Below are 26,538 nucleotides of genomic sequence, written 5' to 3'. Positions count from 1 at the left end.
AGTGGGCTTTCACTGAGCCTACTCAGCTTTATATCCTTACAAGTGAAGCACTAAGACTCTATCTGGTGATACATTTGCATATCAAAATGGAAATGTGAGTTCAAATTGGAAAGGCACAAAAAAAGTGATCAGAAATTAAGAAACCATACTGATAAAGCCAAAGCCTGAATCTCTCAGTAAGAATTCACTATCAAATCACACTGAAAATGCCTATTGAACAGCACATAATCTCATTAACTAAAAGTGAAAATTACACTTAATTCTTATTCTCTGAAGGTATGAGTTACAATAAATCCTACTGACATAGCAGCGCATGGGCCCAGGAGCTGGGATCTATTATAATCTACTTAACCTCTGAGAACCTAATTTCCACTTGAAATAATAATTAAAAAAAAACCCTTAAATACATTGACCTCTAATACATTCAAAATGTTGGAATAAATCAAATAGCAGAGTTAATAATTGACTCTTTACTAATGTGCTGCTATGAAAGAAAAGAATTCAGTAAGCTTATTGCTATCCCTAATTTGAAGCTCCAATAGTCCAATTTTCATATTAGTCTTCCTGCCAGCTTCCAAGATAAACCTTTCTAAGCATTTTGGAGAGGGACTAAAGATGAAGTAAGAGAAAAGTAGTTGAAGTGCTGTGGTTTGAAAGGGAACATAATTCATCTCTTTTTGCCATATTTCCCATATCAGACAATGGTATTTGGGATTTACCTAGTGACAGAAACTAAAACTGGAGCTTCATTGCACGAAATGTTATGAAAAGGCATCACACTTTAAACAGCAAAAGAGTGAAAGAAATCAAGCCACACTCTGTCCAGTTTTGAGGACGGAGTATGGAATGAACAGACAGAAAAAACTGTACAAAAGTCACACTTAAAACTTGAGACAAAGCAGAAAGTGGAGATTGTGTGTTCCAGTTGCTAATCAAGCCAAATACACACCCTTCCTCCCTCATCAGTTCAGTGCCTGATTTTCTGCACACCAAATGTAAAATGTGCCTACTCACCATTCCATTTCAAAGTTCCTAGAGCCACTGACAAAAGATAACCAAGCTTATCTGTGAAGGAGGGGATTTTTAACATAAATAATCAACAGTCAGAAATGAAATATTATACCATATTTATTTCATTATTTTTATCATGGTGAATGGGAGAGAATATTTTTTGGAGAAACTTCCTTTTTATTAGACACGCTATCAGGATTATTCCCAAGGTATTTAGGAAGGGAAGGGGTCATCTACATTGGTTATGCAACTGATTTAAATGCCAAAATGTGTTGGGATGCAGTCCCTGTGAGATCCATGTGAATGTATCACTGCCATGAGCTATTTGGGCTGCTAACTTTGACAAGAAAAACATTTTCAACATGTAAATGTCAATAGAGGTTCCAATTGCTACATTTTCTGGCTGAATAGGAACACAACATATGTAAAAATCAATATATGTGTATTCCAACATATCTATTTTTATATTCCAGGAATAGCAAAGTGAAGAATTAATTCCCTGCTCCCTGAGGGCAGGCAGGAGTTCAGCCATCTCCAGGAACACTGGGCTCCACCCCCACAGTGGTGATGGCAGAGCTGGATTTCTCAGCTCCTGGCAAAAAGTTATTTTATGGAGCCCAGTGCCCTAGTGCTGTAGTAATTCCTTTATACCACTGGTATTTAAGTAACTGAAGCATTTTAGCTTCTAGTTTGATTTAAACCTCTCTAAAAGGCAATGTTTTCAGCAAATGATCAAATTGTATCATGAACTAAGGTATATTTCTAATATAATCTAAATGTTATTTTCTGCATAAAGAGTCTGAGTGTACTGAGTCATTCAGCTCACAATAGCCACTTGTCACTCTTAATAAGCATACCTGAAGACATATCAAATTATTAACAGATTTGTGATCTTTAACAAAGAATCACAACCTATTTTATATCAGCTGGGTAAACCTGCAAGCCTGGTTTACTTGCAGCTAATTAATTCTGATTTTCCCTCAGTTATGCTGTTCTGGAGATCCATGTCTTTGGGTCTAAGATCACAGGAAGAGCTTTCACACCAGTTTTTTCAAGTTTAACTCTACTGAGTGAAAATGGGCACTGGTGCATGGACACAGAGACAATGCTGGGAAGGTCTGGAGTGAGGATTTGCCAGAGAAAGCATGGAAGTGTGAGACAATCACAGATTCATCAAAATGTTTAGGTTGGAGGGGTCCTCTAAGATCACAGAGTCCAACCCTGAAGCCAGCACTGCCAAACACACCACTAAACCTGTCCCCGGGTGCCACATCCACACAGCTTTTAAATCCCTCCAGGGATGGGGACTCCAGCACCTTCCTGGGCCACCTGTTCCAAAGCCTTCACCCTTTCAGTGAAGAAACTTTTCCTACTATCCAACCTAAACCCTCCAGGTGCTAATTGAAGTGATTTCCTCTTACAGAAGCATTGCCAGGCATCAGCACTCAAGCCCAGAGCCAAACATGCAGCTATCAGATGCAACAATTAACCATGAAACAGAGGCATTCTCAATCAGAGCCTGACCTGATGACCCTGCAGAGAAAAACCTGCAGTATGGACAAGGCAATCAGGTCTGTGAGATCGTGGGCTTTGAATTCATGACTACTGATGTCCTGTAATAGGTTAATAGGTGCACATATTTTCAAAGGATTTGGCTTCCTGGAGCTTCTCTGAAATAAAGGTTGTCCCCAAACTCCTTTTTTCAGCAATGCACAAATGCACAGTCATGGGCTAATCCTCAGTTACTCATTCATGTAAAGGTCTGTTCCCCAACATGATTCTTTGCACTCACATTAATTCCTACTGCCCAGCTGAGAATGTCTGTTCCTAATTAAATTAAATCTACCACTATATCTAAGACATAGGGTCTTTATAATTTTTTTCCTCCCTGCTATCTTTGAGGATTGATAGATAAATAATTTTGATTTGATACATATCACAACTTCCTAATAGTTTCATTAAAATTATTTTCTTTGTCTTCCTTTTGTTTTAATGCTTTATGGGATTCAATTTCCTTTGCTAAAGCCCATGACCTGCAAAATTACAGTGGTGAAAAGGCACATTCAAAACCTGATTTCAGGTGATTTCACATTTATTTGCTTTTTTGAACTTGAAAGCTAGAGAGGATTAATGTAGATTCAAGCTTTTTAGAGCACTTAACACATTGCACAGAGAGCTTTGCTTTGCACCTGCTTCTTGAAACATTTGACTTTTTCCTGCTACATGTCCTAAATCTGTATTGTGATTAAATCCAGCATCACTCACCATTCATTCCTCATCACTGAGGGAGAGACTTGGAAGAGTAAAAGGTCAGACAGCACAGTTACAGTCAGCTAAAAGAGATACTATACGCTGGCATCTTCCAAGGAAAAAGTGATTTGGAAATACAAATTCTATGAAGTATAAATCCAGTAATCTAGGAACAGATTGCTAATTACTTTTACAAAAGAAATCGAGTCAGTCTTCATAAATCAGCAGCAACTGCAGCTGTTTAGGGAAATGAAATGACAGTTCCATTCTCTATTGAGGACAACCCATTACTCTTTTAAAGAAATGTTACTATAGACTTATGGGTAAATATTTGGAAGTTATTTCAGCTTGTTGTTAGAGCCACAGCCTCACTTTTCTCCTATGAGTGTACATAAGATGCTACAGCTGCTGTTTCACAGTTATCCTTGCAGTACTGCAGTAAAATTTTATTATTACATTAGTCATTAGTTAATAATTCATAGGCAGACCTGTGTCCTGTTACTTTTTAGAAGTTTTTATAATGAAATCCATTTGCTCTGACTTGGTTGATCGATATTTCAGCACAGTCATACAAATCATTGACTTTTCCCCCACAATCATGCAGAAGGTGCCTATCCAAGGGGACACAAGCCCAACCACACCAAGAAAATTGAGCAGGTTGGTGCAATGTTTTTTCTCCTTTTGGAGCAATCTATTCCTCTGATGACTTTTCCAAACCAACTGGGCTGGTCATGAAAACAGCAGCTGGACTGGTCAAGGTTTAGAGGACAGTGCTAATTCCCTAACTTTTGAAAAGGCCTCCAAGTATTCTGATTGTAGCTGTGGGATGCCAGAATCACTGCAACGAGCAGGAAATGCTAGGAGGACACAGTTCCAATACAAGGTACATTCAGGTCCTTACAGAAAACAGAGCAGAATCTCTGCTCTAAGACTGCAGTAGATTTTCAAGATTTGGAAGCTGAAGTTGGAATTTTGTAGAACACAGACAGCAATGGAAGATGGAAAGTGCATGCCTTCCACACCAATTCTTTGTGAAAATTGACACAGAGGAGATTCCTCAAAAACATTGCAGACACTCTTTGTGTAATCAGAGGGAGGAGTCTTTGCCAATGCCCATCCTAAAAGAGCTGCCAAGTCAGAACATGAGGAGAAGATGACTTTATAATGCAGAATGTTTTTATCTGCATTTCAGTAAATCAGTGATAATGTAAATTATATTAAAGTCTGCAGCAAGTGGATGAAATATAAAATGAGCCAATATTCCACAGATAAAGTCCCTAGATTAAATTAGCTCTGGTTATTACTGATATAGAGACTAAAAATGGCTGATAAGGCACAGGAGAGGTGAGGAAAACAGATAGGTCTAAATAACATGAGAAACAACACAACAAGGGACAGGAATAGGATAAAAGAACACGAGAACCAAGACTCCCTTACAACAAAACAGGTCTTCTAAGACTCATCTTAACGTGGCCCTAGTCACCATTGAAGAGCATCTAAGTCCAAAATCCCAGAAAGTCTTTCTTGGATAAGATATACAATGACCAGCTTAAGAATTTAATGGGTTTTGTTTGCCTTTGTTCACTGGTTTTGAGAATAATTTATGAAAGAGCAAAACTGAGACTTGGGTGAGGGACAACACAAAGCAAGGATCAAGGCACTGCACAGATACAAACTGCTAAGGAATTCTGTGCTGCTTGAGATGCTTTGTCTCAGTCAAACAATGCTCATCAGCCATGAGATTGATTTAACTGGGATTGCTGCTTCTTACCCTCAGAGTAAAACAGCTGGAGGATATTGATGAGCCCCATCCATTTCTGCACACATTTTATAACCATCATCTCCTTCATCTGCTTCCACAGTGATTTTGGTGGGGTTTTATTCAAGATACTTTCTAGGCCTTTATTTGATTTTAGGCTGTTTTCACAGCCCAAGGAGTATCCAGCCCAGGAAATGCATTTTTCCTTCTCTGCATATGCATTTCAACGTTTGCATTTGTCATTTGCTAAATGCATTATGACATACCATGGCTGTAATTCCCTAAAGAATTCCTCCTATGATAAGGTGATTTGGAAAGCAGCTGATCAAGGCACTGGGCTTGTTAAGTTTCTAGTAATAGCTACATCCATACGCTCCAGGAAGGTAGCAGCAGATGTTAAAATGTGTTATTGCTGCTGGATAAGTACAGTTTGCAAAAATAATTTCCAGTAACAGACTTCCAGTTCTCAGTTTCCAGCACATTTATTCTGGTTATAAAATACATACGTAATGCTTTTGTAAAAATACATTTGGTAAGCATGCAGCCATTCCAGAGTGCTTTGATCACTGTGTAGCCATCAGGATGAATTTCTGCTTAGTCCAGCTGCCAGAGACCCTTGGGATCTCTAAAGAACAATGAGGCATAGCTTCATCTTAAATGAACCTGGTTTAAAATGAGGAGATACCCAGGGAACAACTCTTCTCCATGACCTAATTGCACTTCCCCATCCATAACTCCTACAGTTTAGCCTGTGTTACTGGCAATCAAATTCTGCTGTCAACTGCGACTCCAGGGTGTACCCAAAGTGACTCCAAAATTAGTGCACAACTACTGCAAAACAGTTCTTGTCTTGGAGAATGAAATCTGAGATGCACATGAGGATTTATGTACTACCATGCTCAATATTAGAAGCCTTAATTTTAGGGGACTTCACCTTCATTATCCACATGAGGAATCTGCTTGGGCTGCCAAGTGAGAAAACCCTTTTGATGCTCTCACCAAGGAGAGCTTAAACAAAAGCAAGCAGGGCATCCTCAGCCATGTGGGCAAATGCCTCCTCTGGCTCACTGTGAGACTCTGAAGCAAAACTAAAGCCTCATGCCATTCCATCACTATTTCATTATCAAAGACTACAGGATACAGTAGATTTATTTAACAACTATTACAAATTAGCAGAGCTATAATTAAGAGAGATACTTCAAACATGTCTCACCACAGGGTGAGTCCTTGTGTTGCTTCTTGATGTTATTAGGTCAGAACCTGCTTCCTTTGGTTTTCTTCTTCCTTTTCTAATTACTAATTTTTTATGGACTCTGAGTTATAACTGAGGAAAGAATTTCACTGTTGAAATAGAGGCGCTTTCTAATTCACCTTTGTCAACCTATATTTCTCACTTCTTGTGTTTTGGACTGTCATATCCCTTGCTCTTTTTTCTTCAATTGTCTATAGTTTTGTTATTTGTTTGGGTTTTTTTTTGTTCCCTCAGTTTCCAGAGAACCATTCTCTGGCTATGTAAAACTAATTAGACAATTCAAGTTACTCCTTATTAGAGTGCAAGAAAAAACTTACAGGTTTTTGACTTCTAAGTTTTTCTGCCTAGTTCTTTGCCTGCCAGCCCTATGCCTGGTTTACTTTAGGTCTTACACTGGAAATAGGTTACCTTTTTAATCCAATCACTCTCCAGGACTTCAGTATTCAAATAGGGTTTTTTGGTTGTTTTTCTTTTTTCTTTTCTTTTTTTTTTTTTTTTTTTTTTTTTTTTGTCACTAGGCACCAACAGCACCAACCATTTACTAAAGAAAGGCCTTTGTGACCTACCTTTCAATATCACAGCAGCAGATGGGCCTTCCTTTTAAAGAGAAAATATTAGGAAGTGTGAGATGCTCACCAAAAACTGAGTGAGAAGGAAGATGGGTTCAAGTACAGGTGCAGCAAAGAGAGTCCATATCTACTCCAGCCTCTATTGAAACTGATCCATGACCATTAGCCCACTGTTTCTTTTTAATCCACACTCAAACACAAAAGGGAGAATAATTCCAGCAGGTGAATATCCTATAGCAGAACTATACCCCAGAGGTGGGATGTTCACATCCATGTTTTTGGTGACACAAGATCTTTGAAGGTCTGGTAATGCCAAGAAGCAGAACTTCAGAGGTTTGGGAAAATAACCATTGAAAAATTGAGTTAAAGAGCATCTGGGGTAAAGTGGCAGCTGAACTTCAGGATTGCAGTTTTGGTTTCAGATAGTCAAAACTGGAGGTGGGCTGGAGCTTATGAATGAGGGAAAGAGAGCAGGAGGGAAAATAAATACATACTATTTATATATGCCTGTGACATTAAATAATTGTGAGAAATATAGTAAGTGAATTCCATCCATCTGTCCCACAAACCACCATTAGTCAGTAGATTTTTTATAAGTCTCCTATGAAAACTGAGTGTTGAGCCTTTTTTCCCCTCCTCTTTTCCACTTTTCTTTATGGATCACACTAATAAATCACTGTTTTTCCAGCCATTCTCATTTCTTCTCCAAAGAGGCACTTCATACTTCTTCATTCCAATTTTAATTATCTCTTTAGGAAGGTGCTTCACCATGTGTGATTTATTGTACACAGGAATTAAAAAAATAGATAAAGTGCATTACCTAATTCTTTCCTTCTTGAATTTTCCTACACAGAATTGCAAAGTAGAAGGTGAAAATTGATAAAAATAGTCTTGCAATACATAAAAATTTGGTGCCAGTCACCCAATTTCTTAATGTACAAATTGACTGGGATTTTATGAAATAATACATTAAGAGTGTAAATTAACTGTTGCAAATGTTAATAACCAAAGTAAGACATTGGTAGTCAATGTGTATGCAAATAGCAAAAAAACTATATTGTAGTAATATACACTATATATTACTATATTCTCACCTACTTTTAGTCCAAAATTATTTCAAAGACAACTGACAGTACTTAAAATTCCAGGTCTGATAAGTAGGTACGTCACTGCTTATCTTTTTTGCAATTAGCCTTAAACTGAAATACTAGATGGTTGTTCTATCATTTAGATGTTTTCAAGCAAATACATATCCTATGTAGAAAATGGAGATTTTGATCAAAAAATAATTAAAAAAAAATGAACTCAGAAAAACAAGGAAAGAGTAGCTCTTGGCAATAAGTAAAATCTTATCTAGTACTTAAAAATCTAACTAATGCATATTTCTGTCATGTGTTGATGCAGGCAGAGGAGATCACCTGAGCATTTGACAGTAAAAGTATCTTTTCTCCCCCTTTTATCTGTAAACTATCACAGTTTAGCCACTTCATTAACTCCATGTTTTGAATATTTTACTGGAAAATTTCTCCAAGCTATTGTTACACCAAAATTAAAAACTTGTACTTGACCTAGAATGTCTTTTAGGAAGTCATTAATTTTCAATCCAAAGATAAATGATAGAGTTGTTGTTCTGTTGACTAATTATGCTAATTGTTAAATTTGTGTGGTTTACAGTTTCTTATACTTCTTTTTTCTTCTGGACTAAAGTGCCCTTCACTTTCAGAAGTCTCAGAGAATGAATTTACATAGAACATCAGCAAGTCCTCTCTTAACCTTCATTTGCTGAGTTAAATGCTTGGATGTTGTATGTATTTATTCATTTATTGATGTTAGGCTGCTTTCCCAGAACAACTACAGCTTTTCCATTTTCTGAATCTGTTTCATTCAGCAATGCTCATTCTTTACTGCTTTATCTATAAACAATAACAATTTTTTTTTTAAATTTCTAGTCAGTACTGCCTTGGTTTTACACAGAGCATTGTATTTGCTATTTTAATGAGGACCTCATCCTCTAAACATTGTTGCTTATCTCATACAAAGACCAGAAATATTTTGAAAGAATATACATCTTTAGTTTAGCCCACTTTTGTCTGGTTTACATCACAAATTGAAATGTTTTTTGAAGTTCAAAGCTCCCTAATGTAAAGCAACAAAAATATTTACATAAATATGGAATTAAGGAAATAAGAGTGAGATTCAGCTCAAGGACCAACATGCTCAAAATTTGGCTTGATGCTGGGGTTTGCAGACAGAATGCAGCATCTGGAAAAGACTCATGGCCCTTTGGATATCTGCGGGTTTTTCCTGGGGAATTTATGTGAGGGAAACTGAATTATAGCACAGACTCATGGAATATCCGGAGCTGGAAAGGACTCAGAAGCATCATCCAGTCCAGCTCCTGGCCCTACACAGACACACCAGAAATCCCACTCTGTCCCTGTCCCTGGCAGTGGTGTCCAAACTGTCCTGGAGCTCTGGCAGCCTCGGGGCTGTGCCCATTCCCTGGGGATCCTGGGCAGTGCCCAGCACCCTCTGGGAAAGAAGATTTTCCTGACATCCCACATCAACCTCTGCTGACCCAGCTCCAGCCATTCCCTCAGATCCTATCACAAGTCACCAAAGATCAGTCAGTGGAATTTAAAAGACTCCAGAGCTCACAAAATCTCTGTGACAGCTGAATACCTGCACTGATGCTGTTGATATGATCTCCTGCTACTATAAAACAAAATTAGCCTAAACTGATAGACATGCCCACACTGGCCACTGGTTTAGGTGTCTAATCTAGAAGATGAACCCTTTTTAAACCAGCTAAATTACAGGGTAGAAGAAAGAGACCTTTCCCTCCTGCCTTGCTATGGAAAATAACCAAGTTAAATGGTGTTTGAAGAAGTAGACATTAATGCAGCATTTTTTTCCCCGCTTTGTAGTGTATTTGCTATTGTAACTTAAGGAGCTACTGTCCTCATTTTTCCTTGGAAGCTACAAAAAGCTTCTTAGGCAGCATTGCCTTGTGCTTGTTACAAAACACTGCTGTTTCAGATTTGAGTATAATCTACCAAGTATTTATGGACCAAGCTAAAACTTGCAGGCAAACTTTCCTCTTTACCTTTTACATTTTGTGCACAATGTGTAAGAAAGGGTTCCAAGGCAAGTGACGCTGTTCTCCTTTAAACTGCTCTCCTTCAAACCCTAGAGCTTTTCTTATCAGAGTGAATTGAGAGAACTGAAATTCGTTTGTATTTTTAAACTGTTCTTTAGTTAAGAAAATGTTATAAATATGAAAATCTGAAGGGAAAAAGAAAAATATTGGATTTTACCATAGTTAACTAAGTTCAACTTGAAATTTTTACCCTGTGGTATTTTTGTACCTGCTTGCCTGTCTAGCAATAGAAAAGTTTGCTTCAACTGCTTTTCTTACATTACTCAAAAATCCATGGGTCCAAGACCTGGTAGACATTTTTTTTTCATTCAGACACTGAGCATTAAATGACCAGAAAAGTGTAACCTGGCCTTCTGTGAGGCCCTTAGTAGCTCATAGCAGGGCTGCACCTTATAGTAGCTTATCAGGTTCAAACTTTCATCAAATGGCATAAGCCTCAGTGAACAAAACATTGATTTGGTGATAATCAGAAGGTTGGAATGGTAAAATGTGTCAGGACACAGAGCTCCTGACAGTTTATTTTACAGCCTACTGGTTTCAACAAGGTATGTAATTACTCACAGACCACAAAACCAGTTTAGGACATCAGAATTAGCCCTCCTGTTCAGCTCCATTTATCAGTCTCACAGTTTAAAATGTTGGAATCCTGGATGACATTTAGCACCAGGATAAAAGGAAAGTAGACTTTTAAAAAAATGTAGATCATGGGTGAAGAAGTAAATCATATAGGAAACATATGCAAGAGGTTTGCTCTGCAGAAACAGGAGAGTGTGATTCTGTGTGAAAGAGAGATAGTTTCAACATTTTTCTCAGCCCTCCCACAAGCCCAGAGGGAAAGCAGGATTGTAAAATGTGCCTAAGGTTCTGCAAATCTGTGAGTGTCTTTGAAAACAAAACAGGCATCCAAGTACTGCTGTGCTCCAGACACTCGGTAGGGTTCCATGAAAGAATGAAATGTCGTGCAGATGAAAGATCACATGACTCCCAGTGCTCCCAAACTTCATCCACCCGGAATGAGTCACTGTCATGATGGCCATACCATAACAGATGGCTATTCTGAAGCAAACGTGCTGCACTTCATACCTGAAGCTGGTTCATTGACAAAGTATGCAAAAACTAAGATCTACAGTATGTTATGAAATCTTTAATGAAGAGTAAAGACACTCTTCGTGTGCTGTGTTGCATTTCATTGATGGTACAACTGTAATTTTAAAGGTTAGTTCAGGTTCTAATAAAAACCGTTAAGAATCACTGTTACCTGCTTTGAGATTCTTTAATATGGAAGCTTCTGTCATGAATTCAAAAACTTTCCAATAGGCAAAATTTCTTAGTGAAATTGGTTAAAATGAAAGAAGTAGTAATTTCAGTCTTGAAGTTATTCAAATCTGAGTGTAATCTTTGAAGATATGTTGATATAACCCTATTAAAAATTAAATTGATTCAGTTTCTGAATGCACTACATAATCTTTTTGGTCTTCTTTTTATGCAGGACTTCCAAGCAGACAGTGAATTATGAATAACTGATTAATGTAGGCCTCAGAGTCTGTCCAAATTCAGCACCAGCCTTAATATGTTATAGTTGAATGGTGAAATCTCTTGAGTAAATCTCTTGCTCTTGATTCACAGTGATCCTAAACTGAGAGCATTTGATTTTTTCTTGGACTGTTCAAAAGCTGTGTTCTATCCTTCCCATAACTTGTTCAGTTTCTGCTACTGAGTATTAAGATATTAAGATGCTTCTGATGGTTCAAAGACCCTTCCAGTATCAGACATTTTCTCACTTGATCTAAGTCTTATACAGCTAATTGCACTGATATTATAAAACTCTCTGAGCTTTTGAGCAATTTCTGGTAGTCCATGAAATCTTCAGACTTGTACTTGCATTTGAATACTACAAAATTTGCAATTTCAGCTTATAGTATTGCCATGCTTTAACCCCAAGCCAGCAGCCAAGCCCCTCACAGCCCCTCACTCATTCCCCCACTATGGGGATTTTTGAAAGAGACTTGAATGAGTTAGAGATGGGGCCTCTGAATTGTTTTTGATGATGTGGTTTATTTTCTTATTTTCTACATAGGCAGGAAGGGTGAGTTCAGCTCACAACCTTACAGCATGGTTCAGAAGGACACAAGACTTTACTTACAAGACTTTTTAAGGAGTCATTGACTAATAAAACACTGCTAATAAGGATATTTATGTTTTTGATCTAATCTTTAAATATTAATCTTTAAATATTTTGTCTGATAGAGACAGTGGGACTGGGAAGAGAACCAGGAAGGTAAAAGTTACAAAACTCTTGGGCTGAGATAAAGACAGTTTAATAAAGCAAGGCCCACACCAGCCACTGGGAAGAAAAAGAACTGCCCCAGCCAAAACAAGCAAAATGATCATAAAATATATGGGTAGAATTGAATTTATAACTAGTCACAGGAGGACTGCAATGAACAGACCATCACTAATACATGGCAATACAGCTATTTTTTAAAACTACCTTTGCGGTCCAGTGTTGAGCCAATTTTTAACATGCTTTATGCTGTGCAAAACTTAATTGTTCTAATTAGGTCATCAACTTTAAAAAAAAAGTCAGTGTGTTATTGTCTGAAAAATTACTAAACAGCAGCATAAAATGAGAAAGAAGTTGCAGAGTACTTTATAGGGATAGAAACACAATAGGCCAGCAGCCTCCAAAAATATTTAATCTAATACAGATAAAAACTCTTAAAATATTAAACACTCAGAAAGAGAATATTAGGTTACAAATGTGAAGCACCTCCTTCTAGAGACCAGCATTCCAATCATCAGCTCACAGTAATACTTCAAACACAAATATCACTGGACATGGGTCTTACTTTTATGTGCCAAGAGCAACCTATTATTCCCAATTTCACTTTTACTGACAGAACCACTCTAACTGCATTTCTCAGGTCTGTTATTCAGAGTGCTTAAAGATCACACTCTGAGCGCTCAAGAATAAATCTATCTGGAGCTATAAGTTGAATTATATTACAAAGCTGACATCAAGTTGAATTGTTCAAGCAGGGAAAAGAGGTTAAAAAAATTCAAAGAAGAATACCCACAAGTCTGCAGGTACAAGATACAAACATTGGCACTGCCTTCTCAGGTAGGTTCCTTATGCTCCATTGTTACGATGGAACCTGGAAAAACAAGAAGAATTTTTCCATCTTGAGGCATCATCCTGAAGTATACAGGAGGACCACTGCTTCATCATGGAAAATATAATTTAGGAAAAATATAAAGCTAGGACATCTAAATATAAAAACCCCACAAACCAACACAAACCAACCAGACAAAAACACTCAAAAAAGCTGATCTCCATTTAATGTGAGAGAAACAGAAAGGCAAAATCACTAAGAATATTCCCAAGACTATTTATAATGCAGGAGGTCAGAGATTTTGCACTTTTAGTCATGACCAGCATTTAATTCCTGACTGTTCCCATCATTTCCTGTTTTCCTCAGTTACACAAGGATTCTGCTCATGAACAAAAAAAAAAATGTTATTTCTGTACACACTCTGCATTATCTTGGAAAGGGAAGCACACAGACACTGGACACTAAACTGAAGTGGGCATTAGAGTTGCTGTGGGCTCCAACAGCCAAAGCAGGCAGGATATTGGACAACCTAGGCCAAACACAGCAGTCACAACACCAAACATCAACAAAGAAGCACACTTGAACTCTGTATATCTTCTCATTTTCACTTTATCATACATTTCATCCAAGCATCCCAAAACTCTTAAAAATATTTGTGAAATCTTGCAGCGCTCCTGAGAAGTAAATCATCATGACTTGCCACTTTACAGACTGATACACTGAAATTAAAAAACAGCTCAGCACTAGAGCTAGGGAAAGAATTTCACACATCTAACACCTTCCCTTCAGCCCTGAATAAAAATGTCTTAAGCTGCCGATAACAAGAAGTACTCAGAGACTCACTGGCAGCTCTGAGAGACACACTTATATTAAATTCTATTAAATTGCAAAAATAGATGTTTTGCATTAATTGATTTTCTTTCTTGCCATCCCTTCTAAGCAGTCAGTGAAGTGTTACAGCTCTCAGAACTGAGCAGGTAGAGACTCATCTCACCAAACGTCTTGTCTTAAACAGGACTTTTCAACACAGATTCACAGAAACAGTCAGAGAGTTTGTTATGAAGGTAAATTCAGATCACCCTGAGAATTTTCCTGAAAAGCAAGTATCCAGAACTATTTATGTCTCAAGGCATACTAATCTGAGCTTCCATATCTAATTGATTCCTGCTCTTTTTTTTTTTTTTTTTTTCAGTGCAGAGGTTATGATCATTATGTCATAGAATCATTAAATTTGGAAAAGAACTGTAAGATCATCAAATCCAACCTCCAACCCAGCAGCACCACCATGTTCCCCACTAAACCATGTCTTTGAGTGCCATATGCAAATGGCTTTTTTGAACACTTCCAGGAATTGTGACATCACCACTGCCCTTGTCAGTCTGTACCCAAGCTCCACAACACCTTTCTGTGAAAAAATATTTTTCTAATTTCTAATCTAAACTTTGCCTGGTTCAAGGTGTGACCATTTCCTTATGTTTAGTGAATTTTCAGTGTCACACGGTGATATTTTGTCAAAGATGCTCACAGAAAAAATGTTTAAAATTTATTAAATTAATAAGTTCATTGACAGGGAATGAAACTGGGATAACTTCACAAGATTCCCACTGATTTATCTCCTTTGTATAGTCTCAGTGCAGTGGCAGGGTATTTGGCCAACAACCTTGCATTGCCTTGGTACTGAGAAGTGGAACCTAAAAAGGAAGAATTCCACTAAGAAAGATGGAATATGCTACACTCAGGACACAGTAAGTTAATTCTGGCTTTGTGGATGCTGACTGCAAATTGATGGAAACATAAAGAAATATTGGACCTAATTAGTTCATTGTTACCTTCCTGTTTTATTTAATAGACATTAATTCTTTAGGAAAGGGAGAGCCTCTTCCTGCATTCTGGAGGTGCACAGTCCAGATATCCTTGTCTCTGACTGAATATCTAGCATTTCAAACAGGACTCACCCTCAACCATAGTTAAAATGCTAAAAAAAACTTTCAAGCAGGCACTCTACATAGCCTCCAAAGAGAATTTTTCACTTGGCAGCAGTGGGTTTTTTTATTTTTTTATTTTTGGATTTGTTGTTGTTGTTTTGGTTTTTTTTTGGTGGTTTGGTGGTTCTCTATTCCTTAAGCTGTTGTTTGGACAGATAAATTAATCAACAAAGATTAGCTTTTCATTAATTGAATGACAGTGAAGAAAAATGGGGGCTTTTGATCTAGAGCTTCTTGGTTTCCTGGGCTACTTTAGGTGTGAACAGTGCAGAACTCAACATCCTTTCATGCTCACTGCAAAGTACACAGCTGTGCTTTAATCCAGTTCACAGCTCCAAAACAAAAAGGATGAAAATGAGAGTTTCTTCTGAAGGAAATACTTCGCAAGGCTATTTGTTTTGCCTTTTTTTTTTGTTTGTTTGTTTCCTTTTTCATGTGAGATTCTCACATTTTTATGGGACACCAGAAATGCAGAGTTTGTCATGTCAGCATGGATTGGGAATCAGTGAGATGTGTAAAATGGCTGGACACAGATTACCCACTATGCACGTTTCTGATTTAAGTTATGGTGAAAGCTGAGATCTAAAGGGTGAGATGGGGAGGTAGAATGTGCTTTAATCTTTCCTTTTTTAAAAAATTTCTTTCCCTATATCTCACATTTAATACTTACTAGGGAATTCTTCCCCTATTGTGATAGATTTATCTCATGAACACAATTATGTATTCTGTCCTTGAGGCTGAAAGTGTTCTCAAAGAGTTCTTCCTGTTACTCAAAGAGAAAAAAAAATCTGTAGAAAGTGCAACACTTTTTACAGTTTATGAATCCAAATCAGCAGGTCTAACTGTCCATTGATCTACTGACGAGCCCTAATAAATTTTTTAAAAACTGCATGTCCTGAAAAAAAAAATTCAGAATTTTTCAGTCCTGAAGGGCATGATTTTTAATATTTTAAACTCTGGAGCAGTCCTTACTGTCAGCAGTAAGGCTCAGTATTAAATCAGAACTGCACACCTACAGACATTTTTGCTCTTGTATCAATAAATATGACTGAGAGGTAGCCAATTAGTTTGCAGCTGTGCCACTCACTGATTTCATTGGATTCACAAGCTAAAAAAGTCAGTTTAAAAAAAAAACCTGTTAATATCCAGACAGAAATCTTCCATCTTGTTAATACACACACAGCTACACGAGTTGCAGACAACATCAATGTTTTAACAATTATGTTCATTCTGAGGGAAGGGGTTCCTCTCTCAAGAGCTGTACTGAGCTATATCCTCTTCTTAATTGCTGCTTATCAACCATTCTCCTGCTCTTTCTCAGGCAGTGATAACAAGATCTGTGTGTCACATCCTCACTACTGGTGGAACTTCACACCCTTTGGAAAGGAAGGTCTTTATTTGCAGAGAGATGAAGTGACCTGCTCTCCATTGCTTAGACAAATTGTAGACTGTACGAGTGACTCTAGAGGTCCTCAATCTGTCACAAAGCCAATACAATCCATGGCTAAACCTCCTTCTTCATGCCTGCCAAATGTTTCTCCTCACATGTTGACCCACGCTCCATGGATCTTCTCATTTCCCGTCTTTCAATCTTTTATTTTCGTTTCCTGTTCTGTCTCTAAATTTCTCTTCCCCTGTGCCCACTTACCATATGGTGTGTTCTTCCTGATCCTACCACCAAACAGAAATCCAGGCTCCCATGATCAGAGCACACTCTTTGCTGTGTCAGCACAGAACACAGAACCACAGGAGGGTTTGGGTTGGAGGGGACCTGTCAGCTACTCCAACACCTTGCAAGGACACCCCCAAGGGACCTTGGGAACAGCTTCAAAATGGAAGACAATAGGTGTAAACTGGATATTAGGAAAAAATTCTTCCCTGTGAGGGTGGTGAGGCCCTGGCACAGATTGTCCAGAGAAGCTGTGGCTGCCCCATCCCTGGCAGAGTCCAAGGCCAGGCTGGACAGGGCTTAGAGCAGCCTGGGATAGTGGAAGGTGTCCCTGCTCATGGCAGGGGGTGGAACAAGATGTTCTTTAATGTTCCTTCCAACACAAACCATTCCATGATTCCATGACCCTCAACTAGACTGATTTCTCATAGCCCCATCCAACCTCACCTTGATGTTTCCAGGGATGGGCCATCTACCACCTCCCTGGACAACCTATTTTACCACCCTCATTGCAGAAAAATTCCTTCTTATACCTAATCATTGATGGCCTACAGGATCTCAAAGAGCATCAAGACCTCAGCTCACAGCCCAACTAAGTGTCCATCCAGTAAACCTGCCCAACAAAGGTGGAGAACCTTTCTCAGCTGTGTACCCCACCTGTTGAAATGGAAGAATTTGACACCATGAGCAGACCTTCATTAGCTTTCTGTGTTATGCAGAATTATTTCCATTTCTATTATGGAGCACTGCTACTTCATGCAGCATGGTTTCTGTCAAGAAGTGATCCAGAGACTTCTTCAGCCTTCAGAAATATCTGCCAGACCATCCATAGTAGTCCATGGCTCATGACCATCTGTTGAAGAGATCCAGATCCTTGTCACTTAAATTAAGGATACATTTGTCAGCTATAACAATGATTGAGCTACACTGACTTGAGGATGATTTGACTAATGGATTCTTCAGAGAAGTGCAGCCATGCAAAAGCCAGGCATAACTGCCAATCATGAAACATTCTGGTAAGCCCCCAAAAGTGGGGATAAGCCCCCATCTAGCTTCCCATGTCATCACCAAACTGGGAGAAAATAAGAAACAACCAACATCTGGCACCCTATTTCTTTGCCCCTGTGAACTTTAAAAATTATGATGTTGTCATATTAATGAGGAGAAAGTGTTTAATTTATTAATTCATCTTTAAAAATTATGGGTGAAGTTGTGTACCTAGTCATGACATCTTTTCCTAATTTGATGCATTAAAGATTGTTATATTTGGTGTCATCAAATGATCTCCCTTAATTACGACAATGGGTAATGATGGCCATTAAAGTAATGACATTTGTCACCATCAGTAGTGCCAAGGGTAATGAATAATGAAAAAAGTTTTCACAGAGACTTTATAGTCTTATATTCCACTCAGCAACAGGCTAGAAAAACAGAGAAACAAAATAGTTCCCTGAGGACCTAGAAAGTTTAAGAAAGACAGGACAGATGCTTTAAAACTCTTAAACACACCAGCCAAGAAAGATATGGATTAATGATGTGGTATAAAAAAAAAACCCCACTAAAACTTAAAAGCCTTTTTGAGTAAATCCATCTTATTAGATCTGCAATAATATCACCCTATATATTCTTCTCCTAAAGAAACACAAACTGGTTTTTAATGTGACTGCCCACACCTGGAGTTTGGTGTCCAGTTCTGGTCCCCACAACTCAAGAAAGGTGTGGACAGACTGGAGGTGGTTTGAAAGAGGCCACAAAAATTTTCAAAGGGCTGAAAAGACAGAGTCAGTTGAGTCTTTTTTCTCTGGAGAGAAGGCAGCTCTGGGGGACCCTCAGCACAGAATTCCAGTACTTACAGGATGACTACAAAGAGTGTGGAAGCTCTAAGGGAGCCCATGGAGAAGACATGAGTTGTACCAGAAGAGAATTCAGATATAAAAAAGAAATTCTTTACACTGGAACAACCTCCCCAGGACTGTTGTAGAGTCCCCATCACTGGCACTTCTCAGAGGTGACTGGGCAGGATACTCAATAATCCCATTTAGGTTCCAAAAGCTGGACCAGGTGATCTTTCATGCTTCCTTCCAATCTGTCTGATGGATTATTCTGTGATTCCACGATTTGACACTGAATCCCAGAGGTTGTTTGTATCCTGATCTTGAACAGAAAAAAAACAACCCTGAATTAAGAATGCAGGCAAGTATTTTGAGACTAAGGAGAATTATCTTTTTGCTTCTTACAAAAGTAACAGTTAATCTGTGTGATGCTTCCTAGTCTTGCTCTTGCATATAAGCACAGTGGATCCTAAATAAAATAAACTTTTATTTTCTTTCTGACATGAACATCCTGTGTATATGTAGAAAAATACGGCACATCTATCTTGCATTTACACATTAAACTTCCATGACAAGTGATGCAATGTGGCACAGAGAGTGTTTCTGCCAAGAGGAGTGAGGAAATGACTAGGGCAAAGAACAGCTCAGGTAGGCCTATGGCTCATACCACAAATACCACCAAACTTGGTGTTATATGTTATTTGTGCTCATTCTCTCTGACCAGATTGTTTGTCAAGCTACAGACCAAGCAGGGAGGAAATCTAACTGAACTAATCAGTGATTCCAGCTGAACTGTCATTATACAAAACCTCCTCTATTACCTGCAGGACCTACTGCCCACTTTAAAATTGGCAAGCACAACACTTTAGGCTGCTCTGACATGTGCTTCTCTAGGACATGACATAGTTCTGCTGAAATGAATGAGAGTACATTTTATAATAAGTGTCTTGCTGGCTTTTAATGAAATGATGCATTATTAGCAAAGATTAAAAGAAGCAATTATGTACAGTGTGGCTGAATGATGGCTGTGGGGACAGAGATGATAACTATCTCTATGTGCATTTGAAAACTGAGCATTAAGAAAAGAAAGGATTTTTAATTTTTAAGGTGGCAGACATGGGACAGACTTCATTAATAAAACAAAAAAAGCCAATAAAAAAAGGAAAGCACAGCTGGAAATTCAGTGAAGGCAATTTTGGACTCAATATCAAATGGCTATTTGTCTGCAAACTAAACTCTTCAAAGTGATTGTGAAATCTCCATGAGTTTGACTACTGAAAGCACAATGAGAAAAAGTAAATGAAAAGAACCCAAAGAATTATTCTTGAATAGGGAAACCAGATTGCCTGAATACATCTCAGACAAAATGGACAGCTGTGCCAGAAGAAAGGTCAAACTCTGGGCAGTGAGAATGATAATTCCTCCTGGTACTCTCATATGGATGTGATTTAGCTCTTGCCATGGGGGGATCCACAGCCTCTGAGACGAAAAAACATCACAGTCAAAGACCATAACACCATTTTCCTGGCATACAAATCTGTGAAACTCAAACTTCTTCAAGCACAGTTTTGATACCATTTAAAAATAACTGGTTTAGAAATAAAAATACTTAAATATTTACTAAAGAGTTTAAATAGCAGCTGTGACCACCAAGTTATATCATCTATTAACTATGTTAGCAGGCTCTATAACTGTATTGGAATGTAAGAAAAATGCCCTCATGCAAAATAAATGGCATAAAAACTATGTTGAAATGAAATCTTTGAGATAATTGATTTGAGCATGGAGAGAAAGATTTTAATAATTTGACAAGGTATGGATAAAGAGTTTCACTAATTTCAAATTGGAGTTTGCTAACTTTATGTTTGCATGTTGAAGAAGAGGGCTTAGTTCAAAATCCCAGGAAATATCTACCTCCCCTACATCCCATGGGCATATTAAATGGAAAAAAAATGTTCACAACTGGAGCCTCAGAAGGAATGGAAGCTCAAAATAATCCACTTTCTTTTTGGATGGAGCATTTTTATCCCCATGTACTGCTGGGCAGCAGGAGAAGAGCTGGCATAGCATTTCGCTAAATGCCTGGTCTCTTTAGCAAGGGCAGCAAAACATTTTCTTTCACTGTTTTTTTCCCACTTTCAGACTGTTGTTAGAGAAAGACAGGAGTTAACACTGGTATATCCCCCTCCTCTCCTGTCTCCTCCCTCCAAAAAACAGAAGTAAGGGGGAAATAGCTGATGCTACAGCTCCTAAGGCAGGCTCAGCCCATCAGGAAATCAAAACCAAGTCTATGATTAATGTGACCAATTAAAAAAAGAAAAAAGCTCCTTCAAGAAAAACTTTAATTTTCCCCCATTATGAATGTCTTATTCAGCTGAGGACAGTAAACAGTCCTATGTTCAGTGACAGATGTTGCATTCAAATGGACTGGAAATGTGATGAACTATCCAGTTCTGTCCCACAAAGGCTGCAGTTTCACTGGAGTGAAAAAACACTGAAAAAAATGGCAACCAAACAGCCCAGATTTATGAGCAATCCAGAGGACACAGGATATGGAACATGATCAAGAACATAAAACTCCTGAACTCCTTTAAAATATTGAACCTTTAGAACATTATGTTCACTAAATAAGACTTAGTTGACAAAAAAATGAACAGGTACGAACACTATGTGGATTAATCTGGAAATGATTTAGGGTTCAGTGCACAGTCCAGAGTACATATTCTCTACTCATTTGGCTTCTGTGTGCAAACTGCCTGTGCATGAGAACTAAAAAAGAAGAAATAGGAAAATTAATTAGACTAGAATTACTACTTTGCACTGTATTAAAACAAATTAAGAAGCTTAATAGAAGCCAGATCAGAAAGGACCTTAAAAAAAAAAAAAATGATCAGGTTTGATGTGGAAAAGAAGAGCTCACAGACATGTGGTAAAAATGGGTAATAGGATCAGAGGAATGAGGTAGGAAGCATTCCTACTGGGAGCCTCAGATGTAAGTTGTAGAGTACAACAAACTTTGTCTAGGGCATGAGAAGAGGCAGATGTGGTAGTGAATATTCCAGACAATGAAGCTTGTGAATATTACTTGCAATTTTCAATCAGCTCTAGTGCAAATGTCATGAGGTGCTTTTTCCTATCCTAAGGTGTGGGGATGGTTTACTTTTCACAGTTCAAATCCTTCCTAAACTTGAAGAGCTTGTCAGTAAATACAGCTCTTTGGTCCTCTTCATGTTCAAAAAAAATATTATTCTTTCTAAAAGAACAAAGCCAGACTTGTGGCCTCCTGTGTTTGGAAAAGAAACACAGTGAAGTTTGGCTGACTTTTGGTTGCCCCATCCCTGAGAGTGTTCAAGGCCAGGCTGGATGGGGCTTGGAGCAACCTGGGATAGTGATAAGTGCAGGAGAGGTTGGAACCAGATGTTTTTTAAGATCCCTGTCAACCCTAACACCTCTGTGGTGCTATGACTGTATTTTTTCCTTTGCTGTATCTTGTAATATGCTTAGCAGGTGAGAGATAAGAGGTCATGTGCTTGTTTTTGTTTCTGTGAAGTCCACTTCCCCAACCAGAAAACTACAAACAAACCAAAACTAACTATTTTGTAGCTGAAGTCTCAAGCTGAGAAATTAGCAAATTTGAAATCAGAACATTGTTTACTTTCTTATCAAGATGTTTCCACAGTGAGGCAGAGTGAGAATCCCAGTTTAATCTCAGTTAGTCTCTTTCTAAATCCCCAGATCAGATACTCTTACACAGAATTTTTTTGTTATACATAACAATAGTTCAAAAATCTTTAAGAATTTTGACTTAAAAACTCGAGGCATTGTAAAGAATTTAAGAACAAAGGTTGGTTCTTAATACAACAGGGATATTTCATCAGGCATCACTTGTCTGATTTTGCTGCACAGTCTCATTAAAAACTGGGTGTTAAAAGGCAAATAGAGTTTATGCTGAAAGCACATAAATATAAGAAACTAAACAAAAACCGATTCCCCCAAAAGTCCAATAAACAAAATAAAATTATAAATGAAGAAACATGACCTAAACTGGCAAAGGGAAATATTCTTGATTGATGTAATTCCACAAAAGACAGGAGTATTAATTATGAGCAAGACACCACATGTAGAAATCTACTGTGTATTACATTCTGTGATGTGGTAGAATTCAGATAATTTGTTTTTTAATGATTAATGAAGTCAGAATTATTAGCATGTGGGTTTGTTGGGGTTTTTTTTCCCTACAAAGAATGAAGCAGATGGATCTGTCAAGGCTTTATAAAGTTCAAATTAAAGATGAGGACTTTCCACTGTTTGTCTTCATTCTATGGGGGAGGAGGAATTGAGAAGGAAGAATAACTGCTATTTCTTTGATCAAGTCAGTTTAGGTTTGTGTATGAATTCTGAATAAACTCTTAGGTTTGGGGTGGGATTTTTTCCTAGTTTTTTTAAGCAGTTGATTTTCAAATGGGTTAACTGTATTTTACTCCTTCTCAAGAAATTTATATTCTTATTTCTTAATAAGCCATTCCCAACAGGCTTTCAAGGGGGTTGCATTGCAATGGGGGCTTATTGTTCTACAGTTGTATTATTACTAGGATTCAGTCTCTGATTCCAAGAAAAGGCCTACACGCAAAAATAAATTCATTTAATCCAACTTAACATCCTCCAGGGTCCTTCAGCAGACACATCACAGCACAGACATTTGGGATCTTTTCAGCTTATGCAACTGTTAAATCAGAGCAAAGAACCCAAACTGCTCCTGGGATTTCTAGAACAGAAACACTTGCCCAAGAACATCATACAGAGCACGTGTTTAATGTCCAACCTTTTTCACAGCTGCACAGTGGCTTTTCTCCTCCTTATCAGATTTACTAATCATGACAATTGACATTCTTAGTGTACCTGATACAAAATTGTCCCACAGTTGTGCTCCAGCCCTTGCTCTGTTCAGACTCTCAGAATTCCAAATATTTCAGTCCAAGACAGCAGATCCTCACATTTGCTCTATTTTTTTCCCCCTAAATGTAGGTAAGAGTTGTGTGAAGGCTTTGTACACATCCAGGCATGAAAACTGCTTACTCAGGCTAATTGAAGAGCCTTTATTACACGCCCACTGTGTCCTAATTATAAAGTGATTTTTACAAGCTTCCAGGTTTAGCAGAGAGATATGACAATAGATAGGTATCAATTTTTCTGTCTCTGGGACTCAGGTGCCCACATGGCAAATTGGAGGCACAAAATCCAGGTGATGTTCTTTGGAACGCTGCCCCACAATGACACCCAACTTCACCCCAGGGCTGCTGCTTCCTGGAGTTTTGAGAGTTTAAAATTAGAAAGATCAAACTCCATGGACCCAAACCTTCCTATTAGTACAGGTAAGCTGCAGGATTGCCCAGACTGTCTGGGAGCCAGAGAGAAGCATCACTGCACTAAAGCACCTTACAGAAATTCCAGTGATGACTTTTTCTATTACACAGAGAAAACATTCCCAGAAGAGAGGGCTCGAACCCATGTTTCCCCACCCTGTTGCAAGCTCATGGCTCAATTCCTCCAAAGAACCTTAAAATCTCTTTTGCACAGTGACACTGCTCAGCTTTGCTTGGATTTCATGAAATTTTTACCCTTTTCAGTCTTTCTAAGCTGAAGTTCCAATGGGGTCAGGTGTGCAGTGCTGACCCCAGCTGTGGATTAGGCAGGCTTGGAGGGACAGGACCTCACAGCTGACCTGAGCAGAAGGAAATCACACTTGAGCCACATAGAAAAACATCTAAATTGGTTGTAAGTTTTGAGGATCACAACTGGGCAGCAAAGTGCACACCAAGCATGTTAGTGCTATCATGAATTTTGCCCCTCACCCCTAAGTAAATGGTTATCTCTGGTCACTTGATTTGGAGATGTTGAGTCCCTTTCTGTCACTGGTCATCAAACAGTCACTCTAACACACACCTGAAATTAATTAAATTTACATCAGATTAAGGAAATCCTATGTTGTAATTAGAATGCTTTCCTGGACACTATCTGTTTAATCACTCATCAGTCTGCCTGATTATAATTGAATCCTCCTAATTAATTTTCCTCTGTCCACTCCATATTATTCTGAAAAAAAGAAAGCCTTTCCCAGCAGATTGCAAAGAAGAATTGCATATTTTTTCCCGAAACTGTTCTGAAAGAAATCATCTTAATGAAAACTTGATACAAAATTTGAAGCAAAATATGAGCATGAAGATAATATCTGCATTTCTTATTGAAATAATGCAGATTTCAATGTCGTTGCAAGCAGTTACCTAAGGAGTTAAGAGAGACTTTACAGATCTACCTGTCTGCAGTACCAGCCTGTGTGTTACAAGAGAAAGAGAACCTGCTGTAAGAATATAAACCTCTAATAAGATGAGAGACTTTTACTAAGCCACTCATGCTTGAAGTCTATTGAAAGATAATCTTTGGTACAGTACTTCCAGAAAAGAAGTGAACTGAAATCAATATCCAGTAAAAAACAGATTAAGAGACCAAGCTAAAGAAATCAGAAGTTACTCAGCAGAACAGACATATATCTTAAAGATTATCATTGATCATGAAAGCATGGGGTCTTTTTAGCTCTGAGGAGAGAACAATTTCTAAGGACAAGACCCTGTCTTCTCTTTCACTTTAGGTACAACCCCTGTAGCACAACAAATTTTAAATCTCCATATTTTAATTTAAAAATACAGTGAAAAAAAAAAAAGGAGGTTCAGATGGCATCTGATCGGGAGAGAAAATCTAGTTTTGTACAAAAAGGAGTTCTTTTTACTGACACATTTGAATAGGTCTTTGTTTTTCTATGAAAAAAACACAATTAATTTCTGAGGTGAAAAATGGTCTTGCAGCCGGGAAATGGACATTCAGCAAACGTGAGGTTATTGCCAATACCTCCAGAGACCTTTGACCAATTTAATTACTCCATAAAGCCATTCCTGACTCCAAAATGTCAATAGTAATAGTGTGCATCCTTCCCACTCAGGTGGCCAATGCTTTGGACCTGCCATAAAATCTTTCCATGTCAGTAAGCCCATAATTTCCAAACACAAAATTATCTGTATCAAAACAGCCATTTTTCCTTCTCCTTTGCTGTATGTTAACAGAATCAATTTGCATCTAGGAATGCACTTCTTTAAACTTTTAATTGCTATTATGATAAGAAGATGCAAGACCCAAAAGTTTAACAGCGAAAAGCCAAATATCTTAACAAGAACTGCAGGTGGAATGTTTGATTTCACATCTGAATGATTAATCTCAGCAAATTAAACAAACCTATTTTAGTGAACAGCATAGTAACTTATTTCCACTGTGACACAATTCAAATCCTGGTCTACTCAGTACTCAAAAAAAAAAACTTTAGAGGGAAAATAATACCAGAAAGATTTTACAAGATATTCTATTTTGTTCTTAATTGAAGTCTATTTAGGATTGAAAATTGTTTAATATTTCCAACATACATCCATAATTGTTTGAGTACTTATTCAGCAGAGAGTATCTCGCAACCCCAAAACACCAAACTTCAAAATAAATTCAAATACTCAATCCAGTTTTATGTGTTTACTGCTGCAAAAAGTTTTAAAACATATGCCACCAAATTTGCTTGGTTTTCCTGTCCTCTGGATTACTTTTTTCCTGATTTAATGTTTTATTCTGATGCTTCATAAAAAACGTTTCACATTCTTAGGAGGGTTTTTAATTCTCCTTCACTATTCTTTCTTTTATCATTGGAAGAAGAAGTTTAAATATGTTAATAAATAAGAGCATCCCAAAAGTTGACAACTTTGAAATCCTCCATCTGCTACAAAAACAGACTCTTTTTCTCTTCCAGGACTAGCATTTAAGTTTGCAATCTGAAGGTGAAGCTTCTCTTCCCATCACACCACTCCTTCCATGGCCATTTACACACAGACAGGGTTTTTTTCCCTC

The sequence above is a fragment of the Motacilla alba genome, chromosome 4, assembly GCF_015832195.1.
Source record: "Motacilla alba alba isolate MOTALB_02 chromosome 4, Motacilla_alba_V1.0_pri, whole genome shotgun sequence".
NCBI lineage: Eukaryota > Metazoa > Chordata > Aves > Passeriformes > Motacillidae > Motacilla > Motacilla alba.
This window is presented reverse-complemented; position numbering follows the sequence as displayed.